At 41.3% G+C, this 22,123-nt stretch overlaps 1 protein-coding gene and 1 long non-coding RNA gene across 7 annotated transcripts in view; one reads left to right on the plus strand and one right to left on the minus strand.

The window, feature by feature from the left end:
- RNF2 (ring finger protein 2) overlaps window positions 1–1,867 on the minus strand; it is a 24,590-nt gene extending 22,723 nt beyond the window's left edge. For 2 of the 6 annotated variants that reach the window (XM_083847128.1, XM_083847132.1), the window contains exon 1: window positions 1,255–1,574. The gene's annotated coding sequence lies outside the window, so the exon portion shown is untranslated. The other 4 variants (XM_083847129.1, XM_083847134.1, XM_083847133.1 and 1 more) reach the window with 4 other exon arrangements.
- Window positions 1,604–20,391, plus strand: LOC310903604. Its single transcript, XR_014587617.1, has 5 exons — window positions 1,604–2,173; window positions 2,640–2,739; window positions 17,623–17,804; window positions 19,403–19,590; window positions 20,171–20,391. It is a non-coding gene; the product is annotated as an uncharacterized lncRNA (long non-coding RNA).
- The last annotated feature ends 1,732 nt before the right edge of the window (window positions 20,392–22,123 follow it).

The raw sequence follows: 22,123 nt of genomic DNA on the forward strand, positions 1-22,123 counted from the left end.
AAAAATGTCAAATTATCTCATTACAAAAGTTTCTAATGAAAACATAGATGAATACAAATGAGCATACCTCTTCAGGGAACTCCTGTAACAAATCAAGTCTTTGTCACTGAATGAGTGACATATTTGATTAAAGAATTTTCCCCATGCAAAAATGATTTCACTCGCACACCAATCACGTTTTTTTCATATGCAAGCGATTTCCTTTAATCCTTAAAAGCCTGCGTGCAATGCATAGTTATTGCACAGATGGAGTTATAGCCACTTCCAAGCAGGACTGGATTATGGTTTATCCGCCTGGAAATCATCTTTCTCCACTAGTTATGGTCCGGATTTCTAGGCAGTTAGGCACTTGATCTGGTTATTTTCCATAGCAGAGGGTCTGAAAAGCAAACAGCTTAACTAAAATCCCCCAAAGAAGAATACTGCTTAGAGCATTTGTTTCATGCACGCAGTATGCTGCGGGATGGGGCCAAGGGAGGCAAATGACTCCGAAGGGCCAGCTAACGCAGAGCGTGAAGTTGGCAAGGAACAGGTGCCACATTTGTTCTGCAAGCAGCGGATGGAGACGCGTCCACGGCGCCTTCCTCCCACTGCCACCCGCTGGCATTCCCAGGGGAGCTGCCGGGCGCTCCTCACGCCGGTCCTCAGCGGCCGTGCCCGGTGGGCGATGCGCTCCGGCTCTGGGAGAGACAAAAGACTGGCGGAGAGGACACACGCGGCGCAACGAAGCGCACCCCATCTTTGAGCAGCGACGATTCATAAACTAACGGCAAAGGCTCATGACTCCGCTAATCGGCTCCCTCTCGCCCAAGAAGGCGTCGGGCAGTGCCCCCCTCAGGGCTGGAGTCACAGCACCCCAGCCTCGTCACGGGGGCGGCCGTGGCCCCAGTCACCCCCCGGGCCCTGGGAGGGCTGGGGGCGGCCGAGGGGGGGGGGCGCAGCCCCAGGCTCGTTCCACAGCCCCCGCGGGAACGGCTCTGGTGCCCCCATTTTACCTCAGGAGAGGGCGGTGGGGAAGGAAGAGCCCGACCCCCGATCCCCCCCCCAACTCCCCTCCAAGAGCCCGCCACGGGACCCCCGGCACGGGTCGCCCCACAGAGAGGACCCAGCCCCGCGGCTGAGGGCTCGGGCACCGCTGCCGGCGCCAGACGCCCCTCCGCAGCCCCACTAGGGGGAGAGACCCGGCGGCGGCGGTGGCAGCCCTGGTGGCAGCCCTGGTTGCGACCCCGGTCCCGGTCCCCGCCCTGCGCTCACCTCCCGCCGCGCTCCCGTCGCCCTCTCTCGCCGGCGGAGCAGCCGCAGCCCCAGAAGCACAATATGGCGAGCAGCAGCCTCCGCAATGGAGCTCGGGAAAGAGAGGGGAGTTACATATTCATGGCTGGGGCTGGGCAGGGGTAGCGCTGATGGGGCTGCCGACACCGAGCCGCGCAGCGCCCGCCTACCCCCACCGAGACGCGGCGGCGGCCGGGGGCCGCTGGTTCCTTCCCCGCGCCTCAGCGCCGGCCGCCCGGCCCCGGCTGCCCGCCAGCGCCGGTCCCGGAGGGCGCCGAGCCCGGCGGGGCGCCCACCGTCCCCGCCCTCCCTTACCTCAGCCCGTAGCCCTCCCGCCCCGCGGCCGTGCGAAGCCCTGGGGGCGAGCCGCGGCCCTCAGCCCCCCACCCCGGACGGGGAGCGGGTCCGGGCTGCCGGCGGCTCGGTGCCTGTGGGGCGCTGCCGCCGCCCCCTCAGGACCTGGGACGGGGGCAGCCGGGCGCCGAGGGAGCTCTCGCTGCTCCCTGGTGGGCTTCACAGCGCCCACGAAGTGCTCCTCGGGGCCCGGACCCGCTCTGCGGCAGCGAGGCGAGAACAGGCATTTGTCTTCGGGGGTCGGCGTTTCGGCGTCTGGTAAATTAAGGGGACGGCTCTCATGAGCTCACGGTCTTTCACCGCGCCTCCACCAGTCTCATCGTTAAGCTGCTCGAAGGCAAAAGCAAAGGGTCGCACCTCGTGTAGCGTACCTGAGCCTGGTGAAGGCAAAAAGCGAGCAGAGATCGTCTCGTGAGACATAAACTCATACTTCAGTCTTTAACGATGCTACAAAATAACGTAGAATTGTTCAATATGGGGTATTTCAAACGTTTTAAGTTTTCCTTGAGTTTTACAGTTAGCAGTTGCACAACTGGCATATGAACAGGTAAAGTCCCGGTTTGGATTTTTTCTCTCTTTGCAAAACTTCTTATTTTTAAGAAATTCTGTCACAAACCAGGTTACTCCTGGTGGTTCTAAACAAACGTTTTTACCTAGCAGCTCTTGCTCCCCCACGCTCCTTGTGACCTGCACAGCAGCCTTTATAACTAAAGCCTCACAAGGGCTTGCTTGGCAAGGTGGCCAGCAAGAACCTCTCTGTTTTCCAAGTGTGATCGAATCTCTCCACTAAATCTCACAGGCAGTAAGATAGGACTGGATTTAACAGTTGTCTTTGCTCCTGACATGTTTTCGGATTTTTTTTTCTTATTAAGTGAGCTAGGTTGGGCTTTTTAAACGTTAAAATTCAAAAGCTGTATAGAAAGATTTAAAAAAAAAGAGAGAGAGATCTTGATCAGTTCTATTTAGAATGAAACTGGTCAGAATCAATAACTGAAGGTTTTCTTATGTTTTAGCTGTTCATCAGCAGTGAAGAAGGGAAGACTTCAGTGAAGCTGCACCAGAAAGCATCATTCATAGAAACTGCCTCCCTCGCTTAGGGTCTTCAGTACTTGGGTGAGTGAAATAGTTCATATCTTAATGTGCGGCCATTAGTAAAACTGTTCTGAGATGAAAAAAGCCAAATGAATGTTGGAAAATAAGCTTGGCAAAATTAAAGCACACAGTTTCAAGGAAGGCAGATCTCCAAAGGAAGATGGAGTGTGAGGTATGTTGGAAGCATCTGGTAAAATCCAGGAGTATACAGTGGCACGTAAATTTAAAAAAAAAAAAACTAAGCATTTTTAAAAGCAATTGGCATAAAGAGGGACAAAAAGAAATTCAGCACAGTTAATCAGTTATGTCAGCGGTATCCAGGTCACCATATTTATAAGAATATTTATTTGATTTTGGTTTATATTTGTCGTATTTACCAGTTCATAACAGTACATTGGATCTTCTCTGCAACACAGTGTTGTCAGTACTTTTAAGGATATTAAAAAAAAAAAAAAGGCCACTGTATACTTTTCAAGTGCAGGCTGTCAGTCTGCCAAGACATTGACATGAAGAGGTTTCCTGTTCAGAGGAAATACGTGGTGCAGATGCACAGTTCTGCTCCATACCAAATACCCTGCTTAGTGTGGGAGTGGGGAGCCTGCAGAGTCTTGGCAGCACTGAGGGCAGCAGCACCCTGGGTGGTGTGAGCAAGACATTTGGAGGGGATTTTTTCCCCCTCTGTTTAGCAGTCATTAGATCGCATCCAGGTACTGTGTCCAGTTTTGGGGCCACAGTACAAGAAAGGCATGACTAAACTGGAATGCCATTGCAAAAAAATTAAAACAAGAAAGGTTGGACAGAATATGAGAAAGACACAAAAGCAGTGCACAGGCTGCCCTGAGAGGCTCCGCCATCCCCTGCCTTAGGGGTTTTCAGGACCCAACTGGCTCAAGCCCTGAACGGCCCAGTCTGACCCCAGAGCTGAGCTTCTTTGGGCAGGAGGGTGGACGGGGACTTCCTGAGGTCCCCTCCAGCCCACATTATCCCATCATTCAGTGATTCTGTTCTCACAGTGCAGACAAGGAAGCCTAGGATATGAACAATATTGTATTTCAAGCCTTGTCTTTGTGATCACTTTTGTTCTTTGCAGCTTTCTCTGTAGTAGGTAGAAAAAACATGCTGCATGATAGCTGAGATAGCTTTCATCAGCTTGTGACTTCCAGTGTTCCTCGTGTAATGGAAACTTTTCTCATGCTCCTTGTAGCAGCAAAATAATAGTAGAGAAAATTACCCCAGTCAACTGAGACATGCTGTTTCCATGTCCTCCTTCCAGGTAAAATATTTATTACCTGTTAAAGTGATTGAAGGTCACCCATTCACTACCTTTTAGAAACTAGTATAAATAGAGAAGAAAATGGAAAATAAAGTACTCCCATTTTCAAAGTCTGGAGGCAGAGAACTGTAAGTAACACATAAAATGTGGAAGAAGGTAGGAAATGTCCACGTTGGTGTGTTACTTTGCTGGTGCATTACACTAGGGAAAAATGAGTGTATAACTAAATGACAGTGAGGAAAAAATACACAGGTGGTGGATTGGTAAAATGAGGTAAGGTAGTTGGTGGTGCCCCAGGTAGGCTGAGAGTCTTCTCTGCCCTAGCATTGGTAAAATCAGCCTTTCTCCCTTGCTGGCTGCCCCTGCTAAACAGGGCAAGAGAAATTTCCGACACATTTATCCTTTGTGCTCGTTGCAGATTGTATACAGAGGATCAAATCAGAAAGAAGGGAGGAATGAAGAAGGGGCTCAGGTTCAGCCAGTGTTGGTTCAGAGGAACAGAATCATCATTTTGCTACAATTTAAAATTTAGTTTCATTGCAATAAAAGCAGAGGCAAACAAGTTGTTTGATCTTAGTTAACAATGAAAAATGCTTGATACTATGAATGATAAAAGAGTGACATTAAAGAAGATTGCTCAGCACAGGTTGTGTTGTGACAGACCATGTTCTAGAGAAAGTTCAGGATACAAGAAAACTCTGTATACTTGCACATGAAGCTGTGTTCCAGCTTCAACGCTAAATTAAAATACCTAAAGAATAAACATTTACTTGACAATGATATCTTGAACTGACAAACACAACTAGATCCACGTGTGCCAATGATGTGACATTGTCGCAGTGTGGCTTCTCCTCTTGCTAGGGCTGTAAGGATTCAGTGAAAACATCCAGTAGCAATCCAGAGTAAAGACCCTTCACTGGACATAAGAGCATCACAAATGTATGGTAAAGGAAGGAATTATGCCCTCTCGTTAAATAACAATTTGCTTTCATACAGACATTGTGTCCGAAGTAGGGCTCTGTGGCTGTATATGGGTTTAATAGACCCAGAGTAATCAGTGATTAGGGATATCTTTCATAGCAAGACTGAAGTTATGTCACTTTATGCAACATTTGGATGAATATCTTGAAGATAAGTGTAAGGAGTTACTTTGGATATACTTGCTAACAGTGTGGTAGGTTATGCTGAGCAGTACTAAACATCCAGAGCCACAGACTTTATATCTGTTTCAGTAGTGGGTCACGTGTTCTAGACACTTGTGTATGCCTCAAAAATAATTCATTGTGTGACGGAAAAGGTCAGCTCTGCTGTAATCTAGATTAATTTCCATGATTCACAGGAAACATAATACCCTGCTAAAGTATTTCTCAGAACTTTGAAAAGACAGTGACTTTATTTTGAGACTTGTAGACAAAAATACGTGTGAAGGAAAAAAACATGGCACATTATCTACTCACAGAAGTAATATGCATAAATGGGAATTGTAGCAGAATCCATATTACTCAAGGATCAAATTGCACAAATCATGGATTCTATCTGTTTTATTCTTTTGGAAAAAGTTCTGTGTGAGGCACTGCAGGATCTTCACTATTCAGGCCCCACTATTATATAGCTCTTGCTTTCAGAAAAGGTCACTCAAGACCAGTACATGGCCAGCATTTGGGCAATCAGTGGTGACTCAGTGGCAATCAGAGGGAAAGTGATCTCTAAAAACAGTGGTTTGTAAGTCCTGAATAAGCTAGAGGTATCCGAGAAGGGAGCAGATAGTAATACAGTGGATCTTGTTTAGGATGAACCATTTGTCTTCCTCTTCAATGCTTCCTGAATATGTTGAGGCATCTGACCCTAACACATCCTTAATCAACTCAGGACTGCAATGCACTTCTTATGCAGTGTGCAGAATGGCAACAGACTTGGAGCAATCAGGAGCATCAAATTTTTCACCAGCTTTGATGGTGAGTATCAGGCCAAACTATCTAATGCAGATTACTTATAAGAAGGCAAAGATGAGAGTGTAGGGAAAAGAAAATCATCTCAATTCTTAATAGGAAGAAATTACCTCAATTCTTAATGGACAGTGTAGTGTAATAGCTTTGGTACAGGCATGAACCATTCCAGTGTAGGTACAAGGCAAACAATCATGCAACCCTGGAATAACAGTAGTACAGTGGTATCAGTAACTGGTAGTAAGTCAGCAATATTTATTATTTTCCAGCCACTGTTTTCATAACATGATTGAACTGCGTGCTTCTGAAAGTAATCATATCAGCAAAGTAAAATCAGAAGTGACAACTAGCCAAGAACTTCAGGAGCAGTGTCAGAAAGGAAAGATGTTTCCTACTTCATAAAATTAAGTTAAATTAATTAAAATAATTAATTAATTTAAAAAAAAAAGAAAAGTAGTTCAAAATAGCAAACCTCCAAATTACAGAAATGGCATATAAGCAAGAAAGTTAGTACATGAAATTCAGATTCTTAAATATTTCAAAAGGCAAAATCCCAAACTTGCTTAAACTGAAAAAGATATATTTATAAAATCTGTAGCCTTAGGGCTGGTGCTTGCAAATATACAGTGCTTTCATAATATTCATAATTTGAGCAGACATTTTATGTCTCCTTAGTTTGTGAAATGTCTTTAAGACAGATTAAGGTGGTTGTCTGAAATAACAAAACTGGATAATGAAAAGTATTCTTTGTAAAGACTTGCCTAATCTGGACTTCTGGGGTGGGGTAGCATGTGCTTAATGGCAGGTATTAATTCTGAACTTGATATTTAAGACAGTATGTTAACAGGTGTAGAAATTCAGGGAGACAAAGTAATTATTTAATCATGTAATTAGCTTATTAAAGAAATTTTCTTTTTCTGGGAACTCTATCTAGGCATTTCCTTTATCCCTTAAATATGGTAAGAGAAGATAATTAATTGATTTTATCCGAAACATATTGTTTAGCCACTACAAAGGCAATAAGTGTTTTTTCTGGCATGTGCTGCCAACAAAAATCAAATGTGCTGCCCAAAGTAGTACCTTTCTGACAGTACTTGCAGCCATTCAGGTGCTCTAACAGGTGTGACTTTACTGTTGCTAACACATTGCGTTCTGGTATAGACTCTAACAAGTGAATGGAGCTGCCTGGGATTTTCAGAGTACAGTAAACATTTTGGCTTTGATCCACTAGTGATATCAACTCTGATAGCAGAGTATTCCCCTTGCTCAGCTTATTTCAAGCGGTGAGAGCAATGTGCTGAACACATGTGGTTTTCTTCTACTTCTGGGATGTTGTGCAGGCTGCCCTGTTCCATGTAGCTAAATGGACATTCAAAATCCAGGCTCTGAAAGGTGAAGTGTTAATAGATACCCTTCCATTCCCAGAAATCCCAGGCCAGGAGATAAGGACAAAAAAGTGATAAATTATTACAAGTAACTAAGAGAAAGATGCTGCTCCTCTTGAATGCTAAATCAAATCTTCTGTTAGGAATGCATCTAGAAAAAAAAACAGAAGAATCCCACTCTATTGTAACTATTCTAAGAATTAATTCTAGGCAGGGAGAGTTCTTCACTTTCCCACCAAGCACATTTGTTCCCTTTAGAAGGAAATTACAGAATGTGTGTGGCTGACAAACTACCACTGACCTTCTTCTGTGCCCCTGTAGGCACATGCAATAAAGATTTGTAATCTTTTCTTCTCTTCCTAGGGGACAACGTCCTGCCATTCCACACCACATTTCCCACTAGTGTCACAGCCAGGGGCCAGGGCTAGTTTGTGCTAGCACAGTTTTTGCTTGCAAAGACATGAATGAAAGGCAAAATCTGGAAGACAAATTTCAAAGGTGCAAAGTGTGTGTTACCACCCAAAAGTACTTGTGCTACATGAACCGTGATAGGGAGGAAGCTGGAAGCCAGAAAGCAGCAGCAATGAGTCAGCTTCTAAGTAAGGGCAGGAGAGAACAGGAGAAAAACACCCCCACAAGAGAGAATTTTAGTGGGGATACAGGACTCGGGATTGTTCTACTCCCACTCCTGGATGGAATGATTCAGGCCCGCTTTACTTTCCAATGTGCCAAATTATGAGGTCTGAACTCCACAGCGTGGGTTGGCAGCAAAGAGAAAACACAGGTAGAGTTTGGTGTTTGCAAAGGTGCTCCCCTAAGATATTTAGAGCAAGTCACTAGTAATATATCCAGGAAGTTCTGGAGTGAGCCAGAACTTAGTGGGATTTGGATCTCCAACCATGTTTGTGTTTCATGCTGCCATTAACTTTTTTTTTTTTTTTTTAGGGTTTAACCAACAGACATAATTTCTGTTTCCTAATTCTCTTTGTAGGGGCTTCTGCTTTTAAGCAATTGTTTCAAAATAGTTACAAGTGAGTCTTGTAAATTTGCTTTGGATGACTTTTTGAAATGCTTTAGTGAGGCTGTAGGTATTCCTGCAGTCAGCCACCTTTCTCTGCAAAATGGCAGTAAAGAGGACAGAAACCAGACTAAGTGTCAAGTGGTATCTGGTTTTCCTATAAGTCCTTTTTTACTACTTAACTTATCTTTTGCATTATAACAAGTGGATTGAGAGGAAAGATATACTATATATATTTATTTTCTTATTTCCCCAAAATAACTGGAGATTTTCCACATACTTTCAGAAGAATCTAATTATTCTCAGGGCAGAGAGAAATGCAAATCAACTTTGGTTGTAATTGGTTATTCAGCAAACATGTTTGTAATGTCATGTCCTCTGCAGTAAGAAAACATTAACACCTATCATATGTGGTTTCCCGTAGGGGAAGTTCTGTACAAACATTTTGAAATAGTTTTTTTTAAATAACTATATATACTTTGCAAAGACAAGGTCAAAGTCCTCTGAAGCTTGGAAGGTGGTAGTGTTTGGGGGAAAAGCTCTACAAACTGAGACTACCTCATAATAAAGATGTCTCTTGCACAGATGAGCTTTTCATTTGCAGTAAAATAAATAAATAAAATTAAAATTGCATTGTGCCCTGGAAAACAAATTTGACGACCATAGCTCTCATCATAGAGCTCTAGGCAATGATTTAGGAGTGCGCCACAAGACTGCATGGTAGTAATATTGGAAGTGGGGCCATGTTTGTAGACCATTGTAGAATCTAACTGTAGAAGCAAAACCTGCTTCCAAGCTCTCCTTGAGATTTGAAACAGAAGCAGCAAACTTCAAACTAAGTGTCAACAGAAACACTGAACTTGCCTTTGAACGTTTGTATACTGAAGGCCTGACTTGCAGTTGGTTAATACCACTGCAGAGCTCTAGTTGCAAGGAGCTGCTTTTTCACAGTAGCCTCCTGGATCATATTTTAGGTAACTATCTGGTGCCCTCTTGTGGAGTTTTTCACATCACACAGCAGTAGGATTGAAGTACCTTACAGCGTCAGCAGAGATCTCATTAAAGTAGGGCACTAATAAGTTCAGTTAGTCACATTTGTAAGTGAAGCAATATGAAACCAAATGAAGAAAACTCAAAGCTTTCTCTGCAATTATTACTACAATCCTGCCAATGAATACCCCAACCAAGAGCATCTTTTCTGAAGTTGCTGAAGTTTTCTGCTTATATTGAAAATGTATACAGGAGGTAAATAAATATAAAGATGACTTGGTTTATTGTGTTTATCTCTACGAGGCCATTATAAAACTAGTGAACAAGAGGATATTTTAAAATAGGCAGTCCAGGATAAAGACAGAAGTAGGTAAAAAAGAGGAGAGGGCAAAAATCCAGGGGGGTGGGGAGGGGGAGGGGGGGGCAAACAGGCACAGGTTTAGGCAAGCCTGGCATATGCATCAGTTATAGCAAATAAATGACTCCTTATTCCCTCTTTTTATACCTTATTTTAAAGTATTTGCCATAGCGCAGATTTACGTTGCTTTGCAGCTGGTCAATAAAAAAAAAAAGTTAACTTTATGCAGGATTGCATCAAGCGCGGGCTAATCTTTGCCACTGGAGAAGCACAACAGATTATTGTGCCATGCTCTTCAGAGGCTGGGTAAATTTTGCAAGACTATCTCTAGAGCTGTGTGTTTCAAATATAGTTTAAGGGGTTTTTCTTTTAACTCATCTGTTGTTTCCATTATTTCATCTTCAGCAGTGACCTCAAGAAAGTGTGAAAAATAGGTGTGTGCCAGTTGCGTTGTTTCTGTGAGCATGTGACCTACCAAAGCAATTCTGTCCACTTCATAACACAGCTCTTTCCTCATAAATTTCAAGAGTTGTTTAACTCAAAGACAGGTCTGCTGCTATACTCTGGACAACCCTTGAGTTTGGGGCACGTAGATCTGAGATCTAATTTATTTTGGGGCGGTAGTACATATTGCACACCCTTACATTTCAGTCCAACATAATAAATAGGATTTTGCAGTTAGAGTTACCGTGCAGGGAGGAGGCCCAGCTCAATTTCCACTTGTACTACAAATTGTGAATGTGAACCCAGTCAAGTCACTTAGGGCCTGTGAATAGGCTCCTACACCTGATGACAAAGATAGCGATTGTCAGGTAATCTTCTAAACACCATTATAAATTAGGCTTCTGTAGTGACCTTTGATAGGTGCTGGGAGCAGGCATTAGGCATTAGGGTAGAGGTCTAAAGAAGAAATTTCCCTTTTTAGGTTCCACCTCCACTGTCTTTTCCTCATTTTGAAGTTAAGTTATGGGAGGGAGATTTTCATTGTACGTTAGCTGTTTTTAAAGCACCTGGCTCCACTATTTGGAACAGTTTTGCTTTCCAAATGACCAGCAAGAACAGAATTTAGAGGAAAATAGCCTACTCCTCTTCTCTGCAGCCTTGCACATCTGGTTCAGATTTGTAGTAAGAAGAGAAATGAGATGACTAATACAGGTTTATGAATGAAGCAGATGTGTGCTTGTACCTGCACACACGCACATGTATGTTGGATACAGAAGTACTGAACCTTTTGGATTCAGTTAAATGAGGCATAAGGCTAGCAAGAAGTACCTGACTATTTGCTGTAGTGGTTTCCGTGTCACTTGTAAAGAACCCGTATTTATGAAGTCCACCGTAAGAAGTCTGATAATGAGGAGTGCCTTGTTGCTGAATGTCTTCGTGCAGTAAGTCAAGAAGGACAGCTCAGCACTTACTCTTCCATTGTCCTTTTTTCCTCAGATGAAATCTGTCAGAAAATGGATTTAGAAATTAGTGGTGTGGAAGTGAAATCCCATAGATCTGTGGTGCCGTGTTAAAAGTTGTCAGAATTTATTAGTATCTTTAAAACATGCAGTGGAAAGGCTAAAAACTATTAAAGGCCAAATAGGAGGGAAAAACAGAATAAGCCAATCTTTTCAGACAAAGGAACTGATGAGTATTAATGTACAGACATTTTAAAATTCTGGCAGGAGATAACTCCCCATAATATTTGCATTTTATAGTTTAAAATTTTCAATATTAGTGCATGTTAAATAAGTTAAAGTTTATTCTGTTTCCAATAACTTCTTCATGATTAGTTGAATAGAAAGGTCAGTGAAATGCCTCAGGCTCCCAGTCGTTCTGAATCTATTTTTCTGTATCGATTACTGCAATGTACATGAGCAACGATGGTCAGAACAGAACATCTAGCAGTGTGGTCTGTGGGGGCAGCAAGTTTACAAAGCCATTGAAAGTGGTTTTGAAGAGAGCTGACAGATTACTACAATGATTATCATTGTTACAGTCTCAGTGGGAGTCTGGTTTAATCTAATTAACATAACAGCGGCAACACAATGACAATAAAAATTAGAAGGACTAAAGAACTCTTCTATTATGTAGCCGGTGTCTGACTGGAAAAGAGAGACGTGATGAATGCAGAACAAGAGAATGCTTGAGGATGACTCATAGATCAGAGAAGCTTTTTTTTTTTTTTGTACTCATAAAAGTTGGGATTTTTTTCACACAGTGTACTCCAAGCACCAATTTAAGGTATTCTGAATTGGCCTCTCTCTGTCTACATGCCTTTGAATTGACTGAACTAGCAAAATAGCTTTGGTCCTCTGAATCATACCGAAGTTAGATGTATAGAATGAGCTAAAGCTGAAGTTTCTGTTCAGGTTCAAACATGTAAAAGTAAGCTCCAATACAATTTGAAGTTGAGCTTCGAAAGTTAAGCAAGAGAAATCGCAGAAGGTATGATTGACAGATTCCATCATGAAAACAAAAATCCAACTAAGTTCTTAAAAGCAGATTTCATTAGTTTTTTTTGTTTGATTTGTTTTAAAAAAAATCTGTGGTGTGTTTCCACCACAACTTTGGAATATAATAATTGAAGGGAAAGAAGGAAAGGAAGGAAGGAGGAAAAAAGGAAGTAGTGATTCTCTTTAGGTAATGATTCCTACACATCTACAGGACTAAGGTGCGTAAGCCATACCTATTTTTAAAAAGAACATGTGTTGATTTGAGAACTTTACATTTTCTCAAGGGTCAAAGCTAGAGATTCTGAAATACCTTGAAGTTAGTGGAAGCAGGTGGGAGAAAATTGACTTTTTTTTTCCATGAACCACAAAAATCAGGCTTTTTTTGTAATAATTTAGCAGCAAATGGAGAACACCTTATGAAGAAAAGCTAGAGCAAGCCTACTTCAAACCCTGGAAACGATTTAATGAATTGTCTTTAAACAGAATGCTGTTTGAAAGGAGTTCCAGGCATCACTAGTGATAAACTAAGTTGTCATGGAAGGAAACCATGAATAGATACCAAAATATTTGTTTCCATAAAAAAGTAAGCGTTACTGGAAGCTTTGTTATGTTCTTCTGTATTCTTTACTGAACTGACTACTGTGTTTCAGGAACAGATTTACTGAAGTATATCAGAGAGTAGGTGGTTTCAATTTCTAAAATTTTTGTGGCTTCCTTTTCCACTACTTTCAATAATTTATTTTGCAGAATTCAAGTGGGTTGTTGTGCATCAGGAGGTCTTGAGGGGAGGGATGACCTAAATCCACAACGCAATTATAGAAATAGCTTTCACAAATTTCCATGCTCAGCATATATCCTGGCCTTAAATGCTTAACTCCAGCAGGAACATTTAGAGCCACATTCTCCTCTTTCCCTAGGAGATATAATGTAACATCACGTCATAGGTTAGTCAGACAAACAGAAATTGCAAGTGCCTTTTTAGGAGGCTTCATTCTGTCACTCACCACTGGCCCGGGAAGTCTACAGAAAAAAAAAAAAAAGAGTCCAAAGAAGTCTGTGATGCTGAGTTCTTGAACAATGAAACTGCAGAGCAGATTTTTCCCCAAAGCAGCTGAGAACAAGTTTTTAATGTATTTTCTTGTGAAAGAATTTACTGTAGTATTATGTAGCTATTGATCAGAGAATAATCGAACAGGCCACCCTGCAGAAATATTTTTCAAAGATGCCTAGAGAGAATGAACAGCCAGTACCTATGAATTTTTACTGAAGGCAGGCATCTACTTCTCATCCAAAACCTACAATGAAAAAGCCTTCAAAAATGTCAAGATCAAATACAGTAAGAATTATAGCAGAACATTACCCAAGAATCAAAGCATTCTCTGTGTTGTTCTCTAACACACAATTTCTCTCCTTTTTAGTTTCTTGCAGCTTTTTGTGAAAAACTAGAAAAATATGCTAAAGAGAAATTTTGGAACACTGAACAGGGATGAGGAAGCAGTGTAAGCAACTTGACAGAGTAAACAAAAGGCAAGGAGGAGGAAGGAAGTGGAAGAGAAAGTGATTTGGCAATCAACCCATGAGAGGAGGATGTAGAAATGTGGTGATTAAGTACTACCCCCATATTGTTTCCTTTTACATGAATTCCTAAACTCCTCAGAGTTTGTGCCCTACCTTGCTTTTTGTGGGATTTGGGACCATGCATTTGCATCTCCAGATGAAGAGATGGGTTCAGTGTCACTTACACCAGGGGCAGAGGACACATACATGGAGCAAATTTTCCATTTCAGAGCTACTGTTTCACATAGCTATAATCTCAGCTGGATGACCTGATGATCTGCTATTAGGAGGCAGAAGTCAAGTCACATCTCTGAATGTCTTCTACTGAAGATACAATCGTCCCTCTGTACAAAATTTCTCAGTTCGGAACAGTGACACAAAATGTCTCTTCATTGCCTCTGCTGAGCGCAGGGACAATCACTGCTGCTTAGCTATTGCTGCCTTGCCACGGAAATGGAGTAGCAAAAAGACTGATGGCGGTACAATGGTGGTGAGGATGCAGTGAGACTCAAATCGATTGGCTTCGACTTCAGATGAAGTCGACTCTATGAGGGAAAAGGTAGAAGAGGTAAAAGAATTACGTTGAGGAGGTAAAGACACTAATACTAGTCATGGCGTTTTGTGGCAAGGGTAACTATTGTCAATAAACCAAAGACAACCAGCAGGGAGCTGGGCCATGGTAGGTTGATGATGCTAGGTATAATTTTGCTTTGTAAAGACAACTGCCTGATAACTATTCATTAACAAAGTCAAGGTTGCCTGGAAGCCTTTCAGAGTGTAATGAGAAGGCACAACTTAAGTATCTGAAAAATAGGAAGGTAAGGTTTGCTGGGTCAAGAGTGACTATTGTACTGAAGGGCCTTACCAGAGGAGTGGGAGGACGTGGGCAGATACTCTCTCCAACCAGAACAGCCTGCACAAGTAAACGAGAGAGGGCGCCAGATAGCAAGGAGTACTTTTAGCGTGCTAACATCTTAATAAAATGGGGAAGGGAACAGCTCGTTTGAAGTCTAGGCATAGTTATACTTTCAATGGGGTAGGGTGGACAGCCAAACATCCACACTTGGTAGCTACTGCATGCAACATTCATTGCAACAGTCAAGACATATGAGCATTGACCATAAAGCATGATTTCTTGCATTCATGCCAACCGCTCCAGCCTTTGTTCAGTCAGAAGAATGGCCTTTGTCACTCCACTTTAAATAGAAGTGTGAGAGCAAACTTGGTAGGAACTCTACAGCTTCCTTTATTTTTTACTGTCACTCTGGTACTTCAATTACAACCATGCGATACCAGTCTCTACCCTGAATTAGTTCCTTGTTAAACTAGAAAAATCCCAGACTTCTGTTTGCAAAGACTTAGATCAGCACAGTCAGAGTTGGCTCTCTGTGCTCCCAGGATATTGAATTAGGCTGTATGCAGCTAGGTTACAGCTTCGGCTCTGTTCATTTTCAGAGCTGTAACCAGCATGAGGTGCCTGCACTCAGCAGACAGCAGAACCATTCAGGAAAGAGGACACTGGAGCACTGTCAGACAGGGCTACCGACTCCTTTTGCAATGGCAAATCCAGAATGCATGAACTGGGCTGAACGGCAATTGCTTCTACCTGTCCTCAAACACAGCATGCTTCCTAGAAACTTCTTCATGCTTGGTGGACTTTCACAGTCCTTCAAGTGTTTATATAGGTTGCATTTGATGTAAAGCTTTCACTGGGCTATCTTTAAGTTTATATACTCAAACATCTCTCCTATTTCATTGCTATGAAAACCTACTGGCAAGAAGACTTTTGTGCTCCACTAGTAAAAATCTTCAGAATTCATTTCTTTGAATCTTTTTCACCACTGCTCCCTCACAGCTGCAATTACAGTCTTGCCAAGCTAATGCAATACTTTTCCTCACCATTCCTTGCAGCTACACCTAAACATAGCCAGCACAGTTGTCACCTGTGCAGCTCACTCTAATGATAACTGCCCATGATGGGGACCAGAGTTAAGGCTGCCTAGCAGGTACTTCAGTTTCTGTTTCCTCGTTTTCAGAGGATTTTCGTTTTGCACAATGCAAGGCTACGAATGACTCAAGATATTACCAGGATATTACCCATGAAATCTCTCCTTGCCGTTTGTTTTTGTCCATGGATTAACAATGCTACCAATGCCCTCAGCTGGGAGCAAGCAGCAAAGTGGCTAGCAGTGATAACAAGAAGAAAGAGGCACAAGTGAGAGTTTGACCTCACAAGCTTTGTTTAGATGGCTGCTCCTTTTTAGTGTTTCCTCTTGTTATTCTTTCACGTATTTGGGGGAAGAGAAGGGAACTGTAGCCAAACCATTATACATGTTCATTCCATAATCTAAACATTTTTATCCTCTCTCTCTCTCTGGCAATTGTTTAAGTAGCTATAGTAGTATGCCAGAGAAATGGACACTGGAGTCTAAAATTTTGCAAGATTTTATTCTGGGCAGTGCACCAAGTACCAGGTAATTGTTGGCAGAACTACAAGATTAGATTTGCATTCTGCTGTGAGTCTACAGCAGTGCACAAAATGAGAGTCGAATAGAGTCCTTCAGGCAGCAGCTGGGACCCTTACAGCGTGATTATGATGTGTAAGCAAAGTCCTAGAAAAACTTTTAAAATGGGGTGGCCTCCTGCCTAATTCCTTCATTCCCCAGTACTTGACAGAGTACTTCAAGACTACCCAGTACTTACGGAGGCTGTGCAAAGGGGCAAGAAGAGGGTTTATGGCTGCATTTTAAGTTTTTTTTTTTGTTTGTTTGTTTTTGACTTGGACAAAAACTAGCCGTGAGGTAGTTCAGTTACTATATATTTGGCATGACATCATCAGAAATAAAACAAGGCCACTGCTGTTTCTTTTATTGGTTATTTAGACAGGCAAGTGCTAATCTGCTTATCTGACCACATCAAGAGAAAACACATTAAGTCTAATACAAACAAGTTGCTTCTAGGAGAAATTCTGTCTGGATATGAGTAAAATAAAGTTACATGGTGAGAACAATTAAAGGTTGGAATAGGTTGCCCAGGGAAGTGGTAGAATTTTCCTCACTGGAAATATTGAAGATTTGGCTTAGCAGGGCCCTGGACAACCTAACACAACAGCCATGTTGCCAACAGAAGGTTGGACCAGATGGTCTCCAGAAGTCCCTTCCAACCTAGATTCTTCTCTGATCTATGATAATACTCCTAATCATCATGTTTCAAAGTAAGTTGGAATAACAGAAGAAGGTTTTTATTTTCTCTCATGTCAGACAGTGAGGATTCCAGTGCCTACAGAAATACTAACTTTATTGTGAAATGGTAAAGGAAGGAAAAGCAATGGTTGCATTGCATTTACAAACATTATTGCAACCAACTGTGATCATAACCAATCTGGTAAAGCTACACTGCATAGATAAACAGGAGAACAGAGGTTTCTGCAATGCACCATCAAAAAAAGTCATAATTTTTTTTTTTCCTGAAGAGCGCAGCTTTATTGCAGTAAATGTGCCAGTATGTTCAACCCAGTACAGCAAAAATACTGGAGTTGCAATGATGGATGTGTATGAAAACAAGCAAATTTTAAGTATTATTCTTTCCAATAAAAGCAGAATAAATGGAGACATCTAAACTGCTTATTTAAAAAAAAAAAAAGTCTTACTAGTGATTTGATAGAGCTTATCCACTGTAAATAGATCACTATCATATAGAAACGCACAATTTATACCAAAAGGAAATATTAGATACTTTCTGAATTCTGCAGATCAAAGCTGTATGTTTCACTGTTACTACAGCAAACCATTGTGTTTGGTACTATACAAATTAGCATTATAAGAGACATAAACAACATTGCCAGCTTGGCCATGCACTTTACATGTGTACATAAATTGCACAGCAGTAATACAGGAGTTTACTCTTCTTTTTCTTTCTCTTTTCTATTTTTTTTAGACTTAGTTACCATAGAAGAAGATAAAGCAAAGTTTATGTAACCCATTGTATTACACACAGACATATGCATTTTGAAAGATGCAGCAACTGCTGTAATGATGGCTAGAGCAAACACAAGCCAGATAACAAGATAAAGAAATGGATTACTTGTTACCCACATTAACAACCAGAAGAGCAACACAGTAAGTGTAAGAAAATCACTGCAGAGGTAAATAATATGCTGGTCAATTACATTTGCTCTCTTAGCTAGCAATGAAGAACTATGTGTCCAAATCTTACTACCCAAATAAATCTTGGTTTTAATTATTTGCTAAGATTCTTGGTTCCAGCTTCAGCATAAGGTGCTAGTTACAATTAATATACCAGTTAGCGATACTGTAGCAGATTCTGTGCCATTGACAAGAAAATGCACCACAGTGAGTGCTGGAATGAGGTAACTGCCCTCTGGACCTGCTTCTCTTGCCTGGGCAACTTCTTGCATGACTGCAGATGAGCTGGAGAGGAGCATGAAGCTAACAGGATTACAAGGATCAGCAGGCACCTCACCCACTGACATGATTAGTACATTGTGCCCTTTGTTGTGAAGGCTTATCACTGCATGGCTTTCCCATGTCAGAAGCTAGGCTTGTATGGATGGATTTATGAGAAAGTAAATGCTCTGAGAATCTAACCTTAATGAGCAGAAGAACCTGTAAACATTTTGGAATCCATTTACTACAGTTAGAAACCTAGGAGTGCTAAGGTTTTCATAACTTATCTACAGAGTAAATTAAACAGACAAGACAATAACTTCCAAGAGATAGGGGAAAAAAAAAAAAAGAAACCAAACTATTCAGCTCTTCTTTGCGTATCAGCAATGCTTTTGAACTCTTGCAACACATTCAGTGTGCAAGATGGTTTAGCAAATCCCATTTCAATCACTATGTATGCTGTCTTGGATAGGCTCCCAATAAGAAGCTTCTCCATGGAAAATGGAGACTTGGAACAGGAAGAGTACATTTAAACCCTGTGCTTAGTCTTAATGAATATATTGGTGAGGGGAGAGGGAAGGGGAGGAGGAAAGGCAACCGAAACCATCTGTGCCCAGAAGAAGCAAACCCAGATGTCATGGGGATTTAGTCCTCTCCTTCATTAATCATATCTGCAGGATCATTCAGCTTCTGCAGCACATACCTGCTGTATTTTTGAAGGATAGTTAATAATATGCGAACATCAGCTCACTTGGGAAGAAAGTTTTGGTCACATCTTTGTTAATCAAATGGAGGCAATTTCTGCTCCAAGTAGAATCATGCTATGATTTACCTAATTAGGATGAAAAATGACAGGTCTAATTTTTAATTTTTGATGTCTTGCCTCAATAAAGTCTGTTTAAAGACAGTGGAATGCCTCTTTTGTCTGATGCATACAGTGGCACATCTTTTATTCAAACAAGAAGTATTTGGTTTTGCTCTTTAACTCCTGTAGGACCAGTTGAGGTATACGGTTTGATCATGCTCTCTGCCAGCCAGGACATGGAGTAACTTGGATATAAGATTTCATACTGGCTTTTAATTTCCAAACATCCTGAACAGGGTAGAGCGACCTACATAACAGCAACAGAATGAGAAGTTTCCCTCCTCTTTACAAAGCCAGGCAGCAGTGGAAGTCGCTCAGCCTGTCTCCATCTACCAAACAGCACCGTACTTGAGCCTTCCCGTTGCCTGTGCTGAAAGCCTCCTGCAAATACCACCCAGTAAATGCATTTTCACCACTTACACAGTTTTTCTTTTTGTCTTCCCAGGCAGATGTGGGTGCCCTTTTGAGGAAGTAAAGAATCCAACGGATCTACAACAGATAGATTTTATTGTGAACTTTCCACTGAGATCTACAGATTAAGCTGTGCCTTCTAGTTTGCCCTTCTACAGCTGTGGAAAGTGCAGTTAGCTGTGGTTTTATTTACTGGTTTCTGTGTGGCATCCCTGTTTCAAGGTGAGAGAACAAATCCATGCATTTTGTCTGACAATGAGGAAGCTTGCCTCAACAATGAATTTGCAAAGGACTCTATGTTAGCTGTTTTGACAAGAATGTCGTAACAAATTAAAATATAGCCTCTATTGGCAGCTGAGCTGGAAGGATCACCTCTAGCATTGTCATTTGACAGATTTCATAACCTAGTGACTAAGAAGAGGAGGAAATGGTGTTTGAATTTACCAGATATGATTTGTGTGTTTAGTAAACAAGAACATTTCAACATATCATTTATTTTAATTTGTGCATATACAAAAAAAAAACAACCATAATTACTTGGCCACTAGGACAGGCAAATGGAGACATTTCTAGACAGCAGCCAGAGGCAATCCTCAGCTCCAGCATTCTTTAATTTATAGGAAAGAAGATCGAGAATCACATGTTAAGAATTCTGAATTTCACAGCCCTGTTCAGAGACTTCATTCCTTTCCCAGATACCCTTACTCCATTGTCATATTATCCTAACAAACTGAGTTTCCTCCTTACTGATTCCCATTTGTATTTGGTTTACTGAACCTCTTTACTTTTCCTGTTCTTCTAGATGCAGCATTGCCTCTCCAGCCTTCCAAAGGCAGACTCCAGCTTCAAAGAGTTGTAAGGCTGGTATCAAAAGAACAAGATTAAAATAGAGCTCTCGTTAAGTTCTTGACATGGCAGGAGAAAGGGCCAACAGCTCCTACAGTAAAAAGAGAGAGAGATGGAGAGAAGAACAGGGGAGCTGTTCACCACAGGGCTGGAGGATAAATTATTTCAAAGTTAAGGTACGGTGCAGTCTCTTGTTTTTGTGAGGTTACTGGTTTCAGAGGATTTTTCTATTTAAGTTCACACGGTGTCCAGACTGCTCTTCCTTCTCCATGACCAGAGTGTCTAGAGCTGTACTCAACAGAATGTTTATTTGTAATAAATCAATTTTAGAATGTGTTTTTAAAAAGCAATCTCAGTATGCAAGTTAGTAAAATGCCGTACATACTAAGAACTTGTGTATTCAGTTATAAAAAAGTATAACCTACTCAGAATATGTTTACAGGTTTTTGTTTGCATTTCAAGTGAACTGGGAACCAAGACAGTGTAGGGCCTTTACAGATACAGAAAAGCACATACCTTCTCTTGAGTGTACACAGTTAGCAGGCTGCCACTCTCCTAATTTTGGAGAAGCAATTCTTAAGCAGCATGCTTATGTTTTGCTTACCTAGTGTCTTTAAGGCCCAGGTACTTAAGTCCTCAGGAATTTCAGGTATCAAAAAGCAGAAAGGTCCTAGCCATCATTTACGATGTAGCATTCATGACCCTATTTTACTCTTCAAGTAAAGACTAAGAAGAAAAAGTTTTTTCCCCCAAGTGTTCTGCCTTTGCACTAAAAGTACGTATTTCTGAAGAATAAGATGTGTGCTGTTTGGATACTAAGGCTGGAAATTTTAGATTTGTAGCAATGCAAACGTCTAGTTGAGCCTCACTGTGAGCTAGGTGTATATATTTAGTAATAGTGAGAGGAGAACCACTGAACTCTGACATGTCACCATTAATGCATTATAAAAACATTTCATTGCTGAAAAAAAAAATAATCTCATGGATTGTGAATCAGATTCAATTGTGTGGACTAAACTGACATATATGACATTTATAATTTGGTATTTTATGAGCACTGGTAGTCAGTGAGTATTCAAATGAATGTTCTTTACATGTTGAATGGCAAGAAAACAGAACTAGGAAGAAAATAAGAGGTAAGGAAGCAAGGTAACAAAGCCTACTCCTGCATTATGTTATGCACCCATTGGCCTGATCACATTTCATCCTGCATGGCTTTTTACACTACGTTCTTTCACAGAACTACCAAAAGACAGACATACCCTCAAAAATAACATAATTTCACTACCAAGATAACTTCTGCATTTGAAATATACCTTTGCCTTGCTTTTCTTCCTTGATGAGTCATTCATACTGCCATCCATACCTCCTGAAGGAACAAAAATAGGGGGGTTTGTCTGTTTTCTTTCCTTGAATAATGACCGTATGCACCATTTTTCTCTCTTCCCTAGAATCATAGAATATCCCACTTCTCGTCCTTTTGGCTAATATCATATGTAATATCTGTTCTTATCAGTTTACATCCTCAATGATTCTATGATACTGTTTAAAAGCTTTCAAGAAACTTTGCGTGTCAAGATAAGAGAATGACTGAAAAACAACCATACAGCATGACCCTTGTATGAACGTAGTCTTCTTTTATAATACAGCTACTCAGAGAACATAAATATAATGTACACGTTAACACACCCTTCCAGAGTTTTTATTCCTATGAAACAAAAAGAAATAGAAATAGAATATAGTAGCATTTCATATGCTGTCTCCACGTCACACCTTTCCCTTAAGAGTCAATCAAAATCTGTTCTTCTTCTGTCTGTCTGTGGGCTTTCAGTGCTTCTTGCCAGTCTCTCAGAATTAGAGTAGTAGCTAAAGCACGTCCAACTCTTACCTTTTTAAAGGTTATTTTATC

This window comes from Anser anser, assembly GCF_964211835.1.
Source record: "Anser anser genome assembly, chromosome: 8".
Taxonomy (NCBI): Eukaryota; Metazoa; Chordata; class Aves; order Anseriformes; family Anatidae; genus Anser; species Anser anser.